The sequence below is a fragment of the Eptatretus burgeri genome, chromosome 3 (assembly GCF_056783735.1).
Source record: "Eptatretus burgeri isolate ZD-2024b chromosome 3, Ebu_testis_v1, whole genome shotgun sequence".
Taxonomy (NCBI): Eukaryota; Metazoa; Chordata; class Myxini; order Myxiniformes; family Myxinidae; genus Eptatretus; species Eptatretus burgeri.
In genome coordinates this window covers 78,916,442-78,931,070 of record NC_140963.1, presented here as the reverse complement: position 1 = coordinate 78,931,070, position 14,629 = coordinate 78,916,442, and the positions used below count along the sequence as shown (strand labels likewise).

The following is a 14,629-nucleotide window of genomic DNA, read 5'->3' as shown; positions in this document are numbered from 1 at the left end:
ATAACAATATATATATATATATATATATATATATATATATATATATACATATTTTATATATATATATATATATATATATATATATATATATATATATATATATATATATATACACAATTCTTGTATCTGCCTCTTCTTGTGTAAAGAACAGATGAATTGCGGGTAACTTGTTGGAAGCATAGAGTCCTATCCTCCAAGAGTTACCTGTTGTAATTGTTTGCTTTGTATTGCTTTGTATTGGAGCCCCTCGCTTTTGAAAATTCTGGATCCAACTTTATGTATTTGTATATCACACATGTGTTACTTTTCTCACACTGATCATTTTGACACCAATTTCACCTTTCTATCTCAAGTAGTATGGACGTTACACGCATTTCATTCAATTGGATTATAATGATGATTTTAATAGTCACCATGGAAATGCAGCTAAAATTTGGAGTTTTTGACCATTATTTTCAAGTCCAAAATATGTTTTTTGTAAAAACATATACATTTACGAGCGGGTATGCTTACACATTGCTTATACATGACGCATTGTGTACGCATTCGAACCGTGCTTCCCCATTGTCTCGGGTCGCTCACCTGTAGTTTTTTCTTTCTTTATTTCATGTATTTATTTTCATCTATTTATATTTTCATTTATGGATTTTTTTTTATTTCAGACAGCAGTCTGACGATTCTGTGATTCCCCCCCCCCGCCCCCCCCCCAGTGTATTGGCTTCGATGTCCGTTGGCACGCAATATTTCAGCTTTCTACCGAAGGTATCAATCTTTAATATCAGTCAGTCAGTGATAAAAAGAACTTGATACATGAGATATCCAAAAATGCAACGTTTGTTGTTATGAAGATGATTTGGCTCCTCTGGCGAGATTTGTTCTGTTTGGTATAACTTTATTTTCATGGAAAAATGCAAATTCCATCAAATAATGAATATGCAAATGAGGTAATTAGCCTATGTGATTTCATAAACTCTGGACTCCTTCCATGCTAATCAATTTGTCACCAAAGTTTCTTCGCTATCTTTAAAATTAACGATTCTGTGGTCATTTTATGTTAATTAGGTAAATACAGTAATTTTGGGGAGTTACCATGGAAACCATCCTGAACAACAATACCGCCACCAATTCCGGCAACTACACCATCAGTTTTCGCTCATCCCATATAATAACCTAAAAAAAAAAAAACGTGGTGTGATTTGTTCCACAGTGAGGAGATAGGGTTATTTCACATCATATGCTGATTCGCTACAACAGCTCTCGTGTGAATATATATATATATATATATATATATATATATATATGTATATATATATATATATATATATATATATATATATATATATATATATATATATATATATCTTCTTATTTCAGCTGCTCCCGTTCGGGGTCGCCACAGCGTATCATTCGTATGATCCGCATCGTGATTTGGCACATGTTTTACGCCAGATGCCCTTCCTGACGCAACCCTGGTTGCCTCTTACAACACAGGGATATGGTACACGTATTTTAACCGGGGTATACACCGGCCCAGTACACTGGTACTCATTTAGCCGACCTCGGAAGGATGACAGGCTGAGTCAACCCCCTGGTGTATTAATTCAGTGGCCCAACGGGGCTTGAACTCAGGACCTTTTGGATCCCAAGCCGCTGCCCTAACCACTGCGCCAACACCAAGATATATATATATATATATATATATATATATATATATATATATATATATATATATATATATATATATATATATATATATATATATATATATATATGTCTGCAAAAGTAGGTCTAAAGTCAGGATTATACCAGTATTACCAGTATTATAATAGTGGTGCTTGGATTCATTTAATAACATAATTCATTAAAATCATTATTAGCATTTTTAATATATTTATTTTCGTAATTTTTTCGTAATCAATAACATAGGTTTTGTGCGCACGTTTTGTTTTTCATTACTGTATACCTACTTTTGCAGCCCCCTGTATATATACATGTAGATATATATATATATATATATATATATATATATATATATATATATATATATATATATATATATATATATATACACATATTAGGGTGCTTCATAAAAGGGGGTAAAAAAATAAAAGTATGACTATTCATGCTCCCTGGGTGTGCCTTTGTTCCATTTGACAGTAAAAACATACACACCAAATATGAAAGCAGATTGGAGGATGTTGAGGGGTTCCTCAAGTTGGCACAATATTGTTGAAATTTGCCAAACTGTAACTGACAACTTGCCGTCGAATATGCACAACGCAGTACACTTCACAATTAATATGGTTGTTTGAAATTTTCAAAAACCACAGCAGTCATATCGGATGAAAGAATAGTTTTTCCAAGGAGACCGAGATGAGCTTTTTGACATTGCAGTGCAAAATTCCCTCTCCATAATGGACATAATTGTGCCAACTTGGGGAACCCCTAAATATCATGGAATTTTGTTCATTTTTGACCTATAAGTTCTTATGGGGTATTGGAACAAAGGCCAAATCAGGGAGCAGCAAAAATCAAACTTTCATTTTTTTTTGGAACACCCGAATGAATATATATATATATATATATATATATATATATATATATATATATGTATATATATATATACATATATATATATATACATATACACCGGGCGTAGTGGCGTGCGCCTGTAATCCGGCTACTTGGAGGCTTGGGTTGGAGGATCGCTTGAGTACGGGAGCTCTGCGCTGGGCCGTGCTATGAGAGGGTGCAGCGCAGCCTGGAATCATGGCGAAACCCAATCCTTATCCCTGTGTCGTAAGAGGTGACCAGGGTTGCGTCAGGAAGGGCATCCGGCGTAAAACCTATGCCAAATCAGTATGCAGATGATAACGGATGATCCGCTGTGGCGAGCCCTAACGGGAGCAGCCTAAAGACGAACAACAACAACATATATATATATATATATATATATATATATATATATATATATATATATATATATATCTTCTTCTTCTTTCGGCTGCTCCCGTTAGGGGTCGCCACAGCGGATCATCCGTATGATCCGCATAGTGATTTGGCACATGTTTTACGCCGGATGCCCTTCCTGACGCAACCCTGGTCGCCTCTTACGACACAGGGATTATATATATATATATATATATATATATATATATATATATATATATATATATATATATATATATTCCTTCACATGTGCTGAAAGCATGCATGTAATCCTTCACATGTGCTGAAAACGTGTTTGAAAACATGTATGTATATATATATATATATATATATATATATATATATATATATATATATATATATATATATATATATATATATATATATATCATTTTTGGCACCATCTCTTCACTGTGAAAATTAAAAAAACAAATTGGAATCCCAAAATCGAAATGATTTGTCCTTTTCACACACACAACCTATTCACCAAGTTGCATCTGAATTCGTCCATAACTTTTTAAGACCTCATGTTCAAAGACAGGCAGAAAACCAGAGGTGAAAACAATCTCCATCCACCTTCTGTGGAAGAGGTAATGTGGGACTGCATGCACATGTGAAGGAGTAGATGCACATGCATGTTTTCAGCACATGTCAAGGTTTACACGGACATGCATGTTTTCAGCACATGTCAAGAATTACACCGACATGCATGTTTTCAGCACATGTGAAGGATTACATGCACATGCATGTTTTCAGCACATGTGAAGGATTACATGTGTTTTCAGCACATGCGAAGGATTATATACATGTTTTCAGCACATGTGAAGGATTGTATACATGTTTTCAGCACATGTGAAGGATTACATGTGTTTTCAGCACATGTGAAGGATTATATACATGTTTTCAGCACATGCGAAGGATTATATACATGTTTTCAGCACATGTGAAGGATTGTATACATGTTTTCAGCACATGTGAAGGATTACATGTGTTTTCAGCACATGTGAAGGATTATATACATGTTTTCAGCACATGCGAAGGATTATATACATGTTTTCAGCACATGTGAAGGATTGTATACATGTTTTCAGCACATGTGAAGGATTACATGCACATGCATGTTTTCAGCACATGTGAAGGATTACATGTGTTTTCAGCACATGCGAAGGATTATATACATGTTTTCAGCACATGTGAAGGATTGTATACATGTTTTCAGCACATGTGAAGGATTACATGTGTTTTCAGCACATGTGAAGGATTATATACATGTTTTCAGCACATGCGAAGGATTATATACATGTTTTCAGCACATGTGAAGGATTGTATACATGTTTTCAGCACATGTGAAGGATTACATGTGTTTTCAGCACATGTGAAGGATTATATACATGTTTTCAGCACATGTGAAGGATTATATACATGTTTTCAGCACATGTGAAGGATTGTATACATGTTTTCAGCACATGTGAAGGATTACATGTGTTTTCAGCACATGTGAAGGATTATATACATGTTTTCAGCACATGCGAAGGATTATATACATGTTTTCAGCACATGTGAAGGATTGTATACATGTTTTCAGCACATGTGAAGGATTACATGCGCATGCATGTTTTCAGCACATGTGAAGGATTACATGTGTTTTCAGCACATGCAAAGGATTGTATACATGTTTTCAGCACATGTGAAGGATTATATGTGTTTTCATCACATGTGAAGGATTATATACATGTTTTCAGCACATGTGAAGGATTATATACATGTTTTCAGCACATGTGAAGGATTACAAGCATGTTTTCAGCACATGTGAAGGATTTCATGCATATGCATGTTTTCAGTGGCACAGTACTTCTTATGTTAAAATAAATCAAGAGTTTGAAAGAAATATCCCCTCCACTTGTGGCTCATCTTCATTTTAATGCAGCCTTCTTTTATGCCTTCTTTGTTCTTTCTAAATTTCTTGTTTCCTGTTCCATTCCATTGCAAAGAAAAACTTTCCCTATCCACATCTTCTCAAGAGGCTGGCAGGATGGCTTAAAGGTAACACAAGCTCATCTCTTAGCTATTTAGCCTGGGTTTGAGTCCCGACCCAGCTACAAACTGTCATCTCAGTGTGTGTGTGTGTGTGTGTGTGTGTGTGTGTGTGTGTGTGTGTGTGTGTGTGTGTGTGTGTGTGTGTGTGTGTGTGTGTGTGTGTGCGTGTGTGTGTGTGGTAAAACTCCCTTAATGAGCACAGATTTTGATGCGGTCAATACACCTTTGTTAGGTGTCAGATATGAAGCTTGTGGCCAAGTTACATCAAAATCGTATGTTTGGTTCAAGCGATAATGACTGAAGTGTTTATGGATTGACTGACTGACTGACTGACTCACCTACGGATACTGCTGGATTGCATAAGCTCACCAGACTAAAGTCCAGGTGAGCTAAAAAGGACTATTCCTTTTTGTGAGCACGTAAATATGTCAAGTTACAAACAGAATGGGGGAAATGTGGCCTAACTCTGGTATTCCTCCCTGTTGCACCCCTCTCTAATATGTGTCCAATTTATTTCTCCTCAACACCCACCTCCACTCTCACCCTTCAACCTCCCTATCCACCCTTTCCACCCCTACGACGTCTAAATAATCTTTAACATAAAATATCAAAATAGCAAAGTTTCCCCACAAAATTCCTTCAGAGCATTCCAACACAATCTATTGGAATGGTTCAGCTGTCTTCGGGGAGAGTGGTGTATCGGATTGGCTTAGCATCTAGTTTAGTGCTGAATCGGATCAGGATCTGGACGAATGGTGGAACAGTTCAGAATCTGGATGAGTGGTGGATCTGATCGGGATCTGGATGAGTGGTGCATCACTTTGGGATTTAGATAAGTGGTAGATCAGTTCGCAATCTGGATGATTGGTGAATCGGTTCGGGATCTGAATGAGTGGTCGAATGGTCGGGGATCTGGATGAGTGGTGGATTTCTTTGGAAACTGGATGAGTGGTGCAACAGCTGGGGGTGTGGATGAGTAGTGGATTAGTTCGAGATCTGGATGCGTGGTGAGTTGCTTTGGAATCTAGAAGAGTGGCGCAGTGTTTCGGGATCTTGATGAATAGTGGATCGGTTCTGGATCTGGAGAAGTGGTGGAATGGTTCGGGATCTGGATGAGTGGTGTATTGCTTTAGGACCTGGAGGTGTGGTGAAACAGTTCAGCATCTGCGTGAGTGGTGGAATCCTTTGGGATTTGGACGAGTGGTAGATTACTTTTTCATCTGGATGAGTGGTGGATCGGTTCACAATCTGGATGAGTGGTGGAATGATTCGGGAACTGGATGAGTGGTGGATTTCCTTGGGATCTAATTTGTTGGTGGATCACTTTCGGATGTAGTTCATTGATGGAACTATTTGGGATATAGCTGAGTGATTGATTGATCCAATATTTGGTTTAGTGATGCATCGGTTCTGGATCTGGATGAGTGGTGGATTGATCTGGGATTTGGTTTAGCAGTAGATCAGTGAGAGGTGAATGAGTGGTGTATAGCTTTTGCATCAGGATTAGTGGTGGAATGATTCGGGAACTGGATGAGTGGTGGAATGATTCGGGAACTGGATGAGTGGTGGATCGATTTGGGATCTGGATGAGTGGTGGATCGATTTGGGATCTGGATGAGTGGTGGATTTCCTTGGGATCTAATTTGTTGGTGGATCACTTTCGGATGTAGTTCATTGAAGGAATTATTTGGGATATAGCTGAGTGATTTATTGATCCAGGATTTGGTTTAGTGATCCATCGGTTCTGGATCTGGATGAGTGGTGGATTGATCTGAAATTTGGTTTAGCAGTAGATCAGTGAGATGTGAATGAGTGGTGTATAGGTTTTGCATCAGGATTAGTGGTGGAATGGTTTGCGATCTCATTTAGAGATGAATTTGTTTGGGATGTGGCTGAGTGGTGGATTGATCCGAGATTTAATTTCGTTGTGGATCGGTTTGGGATCTGGATGAGTGATGGATCGTTTTTGGATCAAGTTTAGTGAAAGGTCAGTTCAGGATGTAACTGCTTGTACATCCCGTATGAGGCAAAGCAATGAAAAAACCAAAAGTGTTCATTTCCACTTACATAACGCAATGTATGTGGATTCAAACCACCAAGAAAACAGTACAATCAGAACTGGAAAGGAACTCGGTGGAGCACGTACCTCCTCCCTAATCCAGAATTGGATCTTCACCAAAATGGAATCAATTCGTCCTTGTCACACACCCAACCTCTGTACCAAATTTCATCTGAATCCGTCCACAACTTTTTGAGATATCCTGCACACAAACAACCAAACAGATAGACAGAAAGACAAACCGACAGACAGGGGTGAAAACATAACCTCCATCCACCTCCGGTGAGCGGAAGTAATAAAGGCTCCCTGGCACTGTGCCCAATTACACTGCCATGGCCGGCCATGATAATAAAAGCAAATCGGAGGTGGATAAGAGAGAATTAACCAAACAAAGGTTGACAACGTTGTGGATGGAAACCACAAGCAGAGAGACATGTGTGTAAACCATTCACAATGAGCAGTGTGTGATGGTTGAGAAGAAATTTAAAACACGCAAAGTTGTGGTTTCCTGGCATCACACCCGTCATTTGGCTATCCCTATAGATCTTGGAGGACGGTGAGATGTTTGTTTGCATACTGGTGAGTCTTCAGGTTGTGCTGCAATTTCATCGTTCAGAATTTAAGATATCACAGGAACTGTCATCCAGGGTCTTATCACTCTTACGATGCCGCATGTTAAGCAGACTGACAGACAAACTCTGTTACATGTTTGAGAAACTACTCAATTTCAATTGAGTTTTATATATTTGAATATTGCAGAACATGAATCAGAACATGAATTGGAACACAACCTGCAGTTTAGGAGTACTTTAGTTCTGAATTTGGCAAATTGTACGGTGTCTTGTCCTAATCACACATGCACACAGCATGGTGGAGCAATTGCTTCAGTCTGTATGTCTATCTGACATTCAAACAAAATTGACAATCATTCCAAACAGGAAACTTACTGCTTTTAGGGACTTCATAAAGGACACAAACATCAAGAATGAAGAACTAATTTAATGTGTTAACTATGGTGCTGTCAAAGAGTGCATCAAAGGGTACAAAGCCTTTAAAACTTTGATTTTATTTCAATTAAATTATACATGTAAACACTGTAGAACGCAACTCACCTTGCTTGCACTTCCAAAAACCTCGAGTTAGCAGTACTTGGGCAAAATTTTACATCGTCTCAACCATTCAAATTTGTCGCGTGCTTTTTTGGACAGAGTAACAACGAGATTCAGACAAAATGGAGACATTTCATGATGCAACCACAGAACTAACTTGGTCCAAAATATCTGCTTGTTTGATGCATCTGTTTCAAAGATCGGTCCAAAATCGTCAGCTTCTCCAACAAGAGTTGGCAAAAGGTTCAGCTCTGGAATGTTCCATTTGATCCATCGGCTTCATATGGGTGTCATCGTGCCTGTTATTCAAATTTCACATCACAAAGCCAATATAGATCATGTTCAGAAACGCAAAGTAAGAGTTAAAAAGATTCTTCCCATGTCCTTTTTCTCAAGACAGCATGGGGTAAGGTGTTCTATGAATTCTCCAGTATTATTATTGTTTTGTGGTGTTGTGGTTTTGGAAGACCCCGGGAATTACATCCAACACATGAATGGACCCTGGAATTTCGATATATCTGTTGTATTTTGTTTAGCTAGATTACCTCTCCCCTCATATCAGTGGAAGTGAAAGATGCGTTGTGAATGTAGTTAGAACTATTCACATTATTCTTGCCCTCATTCTCAAACCTCACTCTCAGACTTCATTCTCATCCTCCGTTCTCAAACCTCAATCACAGACTTCATTCTCATACTCCATTCTGAAACCTTGTTCTCAAACCTCATTCTCAAACCACATTCTTAAAACACTTGTCAAACATAAATCCATTTCACCAGCACTTCAACCATTTAAGCGGCATTCTGTTTCACCAGCGCTTCGATCGTTTAAGGTCTAGGTCACATTTGCCACGGCAGCCGTGGGGTCTCCAAAATCTGCGGCCACTAGCAATTATACGGTGGCCGCAGTATTTCCACGATCACACAATGTAGCAGTCACATGTTTTTATTTTTCGGGTAGCCGCACGGCATATTTATAAATTGTGGAGACCAAAAACGTGGGGGTGCCGTATGGTCTTTAATTTGATGTCGCACGGTGACCTTAGGGCGTCGCTGCGGCGGCCATAGAATTTTCAAGGCAGACGCAAGGTGCCCGCAAGGCGACCGCAGGGGGACTACAGGGGGACCCTAAAGCGAACATGTGGCCAGACGGATTTTGACCAGACGACCAGATTTTTGTGGCCAGACGATTCTTTTTTTGACGGAAATAAAATATACCAGTATATATAACTGAATATACTATAACTATAATATACCGTGGTGCCCCCAGAATCCGAACGCCCCATTGTTTGAACAAATTGGAATCCGAACAATTTTTTCGAGAAAATTTTGCCCTAAAAACCGAATCCATTTTAAAAAACTGAACACAACGTAGCGTTCATGTTTGTTCACGTGTCTCCCCCATCTGTTTGAGCCGCATCTTCGCGCTTTGTTCATTCAGTTAGTCGGTAGAAGTCCTCGTGAAAGAATCTCTCGTGTGTCGATCGATACTTTAGGCCTCAGTCACATTTGCTCTACGGCGAGGATACGGCGGCCGTACGCCCTCTGAATTGACAGAAACGTGCGGCACTCGCAGAGAAACTGAGGTGGCCTCAGGGTGGCCCTACGCCGTTTGGCTATATTTTACAGGTCGAAAGGTCGCCGTGGAATTATAACGCGGAGTTATAACTTTTTTCATTTCTACGTTTGCCGTAGAAATTCGACAAGCCGAAACAAAAGAACTGTTTAAAAAATAGTAATAATAATTAACCCATTCGTTACCATCCGTCTGGCCACACCTTCGGCTTAGGGTCCCCCTGCGGTCGCCTTGCGTCTGCCTTCAAAATTCTATGGCCACCGCAGGAACGCCCTCAGGTCACCGTGTGACATCAAATCAAAGACCGTACGGCACCCCCACGTTTTCGGTTTCCACAATTTATAAATACACCGTGCAGCTACCCGAAAAATAACAAGGACAAATGTGTCCAAGAGCAGCGTCCAAAACCTAAAGGTTTTGTCGGCTAAAAAAAAATTTTTTTTAAACAACAACAACAACAACAACAACAACAACAACAACTTCCGATATTTCGTCACGTGCCTTCATTAAGCCAATAACGAAACCCGTCATAATGTATTTACGTATTTACGAAATATATAATGTATTTACGAAATTACAATACGATAAATGAAATAATCTTTAAATAGTAACGTCAACTTTTCGAAACTTTAAAGCAAATGTCCGAATATATTTAAAAGTTCATGATAGACGCTCTCAAAAGGCACCGTCTATGTGAGGATGTGTACATGTGCTCAGTATTTAAGGAGATCCGGATCTCATAGATACAAGAGCCGAGTCCTCGAGATTAAGGTTTTGTCTTATGAAGATGCAGAAGATGCAGAAGATGCAGAAGATGCAGAAGATGCAGAAGATGCAGAAGATGCAGAAGATGCAGAAGATGCAGAAGATGCAGAAGATGCAGAGGAGGAGGAGGAAGAAGAAGAAGAAGAAGAAGAGGAAGCGAAGAAGAAGAAGAGGAAAAGGAAGAAGAAGAAGAACCCCGAGCTCCTTATGAGCAGCGTTCGCTGCTAAAGACACTGCTAAAAACATGTGTGACCATGGAAATACTGCGGCCGCTTTATAATTGCTAGTGCCCGTACATTTTGTAGACCCTTCGGCCGCCGAGCCAAATGTGACTTAGGCCTTTCCTCGTGTTTTCACCTTCATTTGTGATGTTTGTTTTTTTAATTATCGTGTTTTAATTAATAACAAAAAAGCAATCCAATCAGGTGGTGTGACGGACTGTCGGGCAAGGATTGAATTTCACAGCAAAACCAGTTGTAATTTGGAATATCCATGATTACGTCAGCCCGATGCGTTTGATGAAAGTGATTGTGGTTCTGCGGGCATCATGTTTGATGACCTGCCCTGGGGGCAGCGCTTTCGCAGAGTGCATGAGCGATTGGAAGCCAGGCCGGAGCACGAGCCTGTGTGGGCCTTTGCATGCGGTGATTGTACCAGTTTACATACAATACACCGCCATCGAAGGTCATTTACTCATCTTATTTTACCTTAAACATGGGGAATTTCAGTTTAAAGTGTCTTGAAAGTGGGTTTTCTTTGGGTCCACGAACGGATTAATTCACTCCATTATTTCTTATTGGGAAAATATTTTTGGAATCCGAACTTTTTGCAATCCGAACAGCCTCCTGGAACGAATTAAATTGAGATTCTGGGGGCACCACGGTATAGGCAAACACCTATACTCCGATCTCTAGCGGTAGCGCACGGTGGCCGCACGGTCGACACAGACTTCCACGGAGGCCGTACGTAGGTGCACGGCGGGCGTAGGGGAACCGTGCGTCGACCCTGCGTTGCCCGCAGGTAGTCACACAGACCGCAAGGCCACCGTACGGCGACCGTGGAAATAGTGCGGCCGCCGTAATTTTTTGGGGGTTGGGAAAATTCATTTTTCATTGAGAAGCGCTCACGGCAGCCGCACGAATAACGCAAGCCCACCGTACGCCCTACGTACGGTCGACGTGGAACACATCTACGTCATAGCTTGGCTCGTCGAATTGCTACGGCGAACGTAGAAATGAAAAAAAGTTATAACTCCGCGCTATAATTCCACGGCGCCCCTACGGCCTGTAAAATATAGCCAAACGGTGTAGGGCCTCCCTGAGGCCACCTCAGTTTATCTGCGGCCGCCGCACGTTTCTGTCATTTCAGAGGGCGTACGGCCGCCGTATCCTCGCCGTAGAGCAAATGTGACCTAGGCCTAAGCGAGATTCCAAACACAGCAAGTGGGCATTCGCGTAGGCGTCGGACGCACTGTACGGCCCATCTGGTTACCCTGTCCTCACAATGAAACTGAACAAACCAGCAGCCCTGCCCACCATGCTCTCGGGATGAATCACAATAGCTGGATCATACCGTGCCAGCCAATCAGCGTGGCTGCATGTCACGAAGCGGACATGAGGGGCGACAGAGGAGAGGAGGATAAGATGCTTGGTTGAGCCCGATTCCGAGTTCTGAGCAAGAAAGAGAGCCCTGTTTGAGAGTGTCAAATGCAGAGCCCTGTTCTGAAAAGTTGAGTGTCAGTTCCAAGCATCAGTTCAGTGTCATTTCGAAGAGTTCAAGGTGAACCATGCCAGGCGCTTAGGGAACGAGACAGAATGCGTGTTGAAAAGTACCAGGTGGAACTAGAGCGAAGCTGTGGGCTTCCAGGAGTGGCTATCACCTCCTCCCTGACCAAATCTCTTCAGAACCGACTTCTCACCCAACACTTCTTACACACACCTTACATATTTGCACCATCCAGCGCACAAACCTCATTTACTCGAAGTGTTGTGGAGTATCAACCAAGTCCACAACAGTTATTTTCAGAGCTTGCATGACATGCACCTGTGTGCACCGCACCTCCCACCTGCACTTCTCAATCACCTGCACCATATCTCTCATTCATTGCACGTGAGCCGTCTGGCTCATGTAAGGGTGAGGCCAGGGTCAACAGTTTAGCCCACCTACTTCACTCCTCTATCCATCAACTTTTCTTCTCTCTTTCTCCTGGAATGATTGAGGTGCCAATGTGTGGAGCGAGCAATTGTGTGCAGCGTGCACTGCTGGTTGCATCATTTTCTGGGGGCGTGGCTGTGCTACTGATTCAGTGCCCTCTATTACCAATACACTGGTACTCATTCCGCCGACCTCAGAAGGATGACAGGTTGAATCAACCCCACCTGGTGTTAATTCAATGACAAACATGGGCTCAAACTCAAGACTCTAAGATCTCAAGCAAGCCACCTTAACTATTAAGCCAACACCAGGCAAGGGCGTAGCCAGAGGTCCAAAAGCGATGAGGTGAAAAGAGGTGAACTGTCCTATTTAGGTATTGTAATAGGAGTGGAGGTAACAGAGCACTGCCCAGTAGCTTTGATAGTTTACTCTCCAGGGAGCTCAGATGGCCAGAGGGCTCAGGCCAGATCACATTTCAGGAAATGAGCGACGAGGCAACTGCTTCATCTGCCTCAGCCTGGCTACGCCCTAGCCAGGCTTTGTGTGTGTAGATTTGTGGTGATATGAATGGCCAAGGGGCTTGTGTGTTTTAGGGTAAGATCTTTCTTTGTGACACTGCTTTTACTCTGTAAATAACTGTTTTGCCTGTAAATACGTGTCCTTTACTAAAGCTTATATAAACTTTCCAAACTGCCCGATCGTCTCTTTCTCCATTGGATAGACACTGGTGTGTAAATAGTGGACGGGAGTTTCGCACTGCTGTTTGGCAACGATCGGTGACTAGCCAATGTCCCACTTACGGTATCGCTTGGCCATTCTCGATTTGCAGTGGCGGGGCGTCGAGAGCATGGTTCCCTATTTGGGAGGATGAATTTTCCAGGAAGGTAATGCAGGAATTGGACGTGAACACCCTACCTAAATTAATCGTGTCAGATGGCGTTCGTGGCTGCTTAGCAACCCGTCATGCCACAGAGTTATCTGCGGCTCATCAGCTTTAGGGTCAAAAGTCGGGAATTGTCTGCTCCCTCAACTGATTCCAATTTAGCGGGCTGAGTATGAGCAGTGACTCCAGCCTGAATGCATGTGTTCTACTCAGATATTATGCCCCAGCACCTGTTTGATATGGTTGTGCTCAATAAATTCCATCACAATGGGGAAACAATCGAACTGCACCGTTCATTGGCATTCCACCATCGATGGGGGTCTTGTTGAACAGGCCAATTTGTGCTGACCCAATAATGACAGTCAATTGTATTTTGTTTTTTCAACAGTAATGACAGTCAATTGTATATACAGTCGGACCCTGACTTTCGTGGGGGATACGTTCCCGAAAAATGTCGTAAATATCGGGGCATTGTTTCAGTGGGGAAAAGGGGAAAGGTTCCCGGTGGTTCATGATTCATAAGGGAAAATTTTAAAATCTCATGAAAAACCGTGAATACGTGAAGCACAGGTCCACAAATGTGGAGGCAGGTCACATTTTATAAACCACAAATAGTGGAACAGCAAATGGCAGTGTCCGACAGTATATTGTAATTTTTTTTCTCTCTTTCCTTTTGTGCTTTGGTTTTATAGAAATAGCTAAGCTGTCATCTCTGCAATGTCACTGGAAATAATTCCATGGTTTTGGGGTCTCATCCTATGGTCCAATCCCTAGTGTGTGTGTGTGTGTGTGTGTGTGTGTGTGTGTGTGTGTGTGTGTGTGTGTGTGTGTGTGTGTGTGTGTGTGTGTGTGTGTGTGTGTGTGTGTGTGTGTGTGTGTGTGTGTGCGGGTGTGTGTGCGTGTGTGTGTGTGTGTGTGTGTGTGTGTGTGTGTGCGCGCGCGCATGTGCGTGCACAAACATGTTTTTCACAAAACAATGCATCAGTTCTTGTGGTTTATAACTGATGGTGCAGTTTATAATTGATGCGGGGTTCCTGCAGTGCTTATTGGGTAAGGAGTTTCCAACAGAATGTCAAATCTCGAACATGGACGAAGAAGGA

At 41.5% G+C, this 14,629-nt stretch overlaps 1 pseudogene; it reads left to right on the top strand.

Annotated features, from left to right (window-relative positions):
• The first annotated feature begins 2,648 nt into the window (after nucleotides 1-2,648).
• Nucleotides 2,649-2,789, top strand: LOC147030267 (signal recognition particle RNA; annotated as a pseudogene).
• Nucleotides 2,790-14,629: the final 11,840 nt, after the last annotated feature.